Raw genomic sequence first — 2,670 nt, forward strand, 5'->3', positions numbered from 1 at the left:
ACACACACACACACACACACACACACACACACACACACACACACACACACACACACACACACACACACACACACACACACACACACACACACACACGCGCGCGCGCGCGCGCGCGCGCGTTCTAATTACATTGCGTAGGTGTAAGCATCCAGCCAGCCAGGCAGGCAGGCAGGCCGGCAGGCAGGCAGGCAGGCAGGCAGGCAGGCAGGCAGGCAGCCCCCGAGGGAACTGACCGCGTGCCATCCGATGTGGAGCGCGGATTTCTTACATGGACGTATTATTCATTAGTGCCGACATTTCGCGTGGACAGGCGATCCGTCACGATAAAATCCCCCCGCGAGCGACGGAAATCGCGTTATCGACCTCTCGCACACGGCGACGTATCGGACGTACGTGTGAGTTATCCGGAATCCTCATTAGAAGCAGGTAGCCTTGCCAGCATCACAGCATCAGCGAATCACTGCCGAAGATAGAACAGCTTCACCGAGCAGTTATTCTCCAGTGGATGCGTGGATAGAGATTAATTAGATTCATAGGATAATTATATCAATTATATCTCGTTGCGGCGCTTAGTAAGTGAGTAAGTGCATTACGATGTCACGCGCGCGCGTGTGTGTATAGCTAGAGAGTAGCAGCGTTTATATAGAGTCTATATATATGTGTCAGTGTGCGGCAGCGTGCGCACGGTGTACATGTGTGTTGCAGAGGAGCATTTGCACGGCATTTACAGGAAATTGTCGGCAATAATAGGCGAAAGAAAGTAGAGAAACATTAAGACTTTGGTAGTAAATAGATTTCGTATTTATTTAGCATTATATTTTATTGAAACGCTCCAAGTGTCTGTGGACGCAGGCATTTCTGATACGCGCGCGCGTGCGTGTATAGATAGAGTGTAGCCGCGTTAACACACACACACACACACACATAAACACACCATGATGGCATTCGCTATGAGCTACCACGCCTTTAGCTGTTAGCAGCGATATTTCAGCACATCATCATTGGTGTGACACACGCGAAACGATTGCACGGGAACGGAGTAAAGACGTAGGAATTGATAAAAAAAATCCACTTAATTGACATTTGGCACAAAGCGCGTGTAACGGTAAAAGCGTGTTTACTGCAGCAAGCACGCATGCGCGTCAGGGAAGTGAGCATTTATTAAGGTAGGCAAGACGTGTAGCATTCACATAACGCATCGCATTTCGCATTTCGCGTAAATTATAATTGTTACGTAATGTTAATTACAGTATATCCGAAATAGTATATCTAACCCTTTTCTAAATTTCACAGTAATTTTGTGTACCTCATCCCGCATTCGTATATCAGCTAGAATAATATATATATATAAAGAGAGAGAGGGAGAGAGAGAGAGAGAGAGAGAGAGAGAGAGAGAGAGAGAGAGAGACTGCAGTAGGTCCTGCAGTAGGTCCTGCAGTAGGTCTCTGCAAGGGTCTGCAGGGGGTCCCAGCAGGAGGCCTCTCAGCAGGGAATCCTCCCCAGGCGACATCTCTGCTTGCAATACTCCGATAACCTCCCCACCCTGAGGCTGCTACGTCTCTGTCCCTGTTTACTGCAGCATGACTCGCACACGAAGCACCAGGTATAATAAAGTGACTTACATGGTCATTAATTATCTATTCCGTCACGTACACATGTTGGTATACAGCCAGGTATAATAGCAGCCTCTCTCGGGACTGCACGGGTGGAACAGCGTGATTATGGAATCAGGGAGGGGGTCGTTACTGAGCGTTCGATGAATGCCATCATTCTAGCATCTGCCTCGGGTGCAACTCTCGTTATATCTATCATTACTAGACGGGAAGCGCATTAACGTTAATGATACAAAAATTAAGCTAACTACATACGCGTGATTAAAAACTAGCTCTAACATGCGCGGACAGATGTTTATTCGTCTGTTTTTTCTTCTTACCATCGCGTGTGAGTGTTCGTACGAGGAGAGGAAAAACGTGCTTCGCTTCGAAATACGTCTCGGAAGGTTTTGCGTGTGCACAAGATACTCACAAGTTTTGCACGACAGAGGCTTTTATGTATACATGAATGTGACCATGAGCATGACAAAGGCACTCGCTATATTCTATACTTGTTCTCGTAAATACCCTAATTATCTAACGTTATTTCCCAACTAATTTCCAAAGAAAAACTGACAAAGAGACACAATTTTGTACTCCCCCCACTCCCTCCGACTACCACCACATGCAAGCACGTGTAATATAAACTGCGCGAATTTGAATGCGTGTCAATCCATGGTCGGGTGACATCGGCAAAGATCGGGTGATGTTCGGGGGTTGTCGCCGTGCGTTCAGCTGCCGATGCGGAAACAACAGAAGCTGAAGCCAATACCTGCCGTCACCAGGTGCGGCGTTCGATTGATGCCCGACAATCGTCGCTAATTGGCAACCAACGTGAGCGAGAGAGAGAGAGAGAGAGAGAGAGGCGAGCGAGATTTGCCGTTCGCATGACTAAACGGCTGAGCAAAACAAAGAAACGGTCAGACGAACGTATTCGTTACACCGGCTGTAACGATAGTAGATAGCTGAGGTCACAGCTGCGTCTCTATCTACACCCACACACACACACACACACACACACACACACACACACACACACATACACACACACACATACACACACGCACGCACACACATA

Source organism: Priapulus caudatus, unplaced genomic scaffold (genome assembly GCF_000485595.1).
Source record: "Priapulus caudatus unplaced genomic scaffold, Priapulus_caudatus-5.0.1 Scaffold388, whole genome shotgun sequence".
NCBI lineage: Eukaryota > Metazoa > Priapulida > Priapulimorpha > Priapulimorphida > Priapulidae > Priapulus > Priapulus caudatus.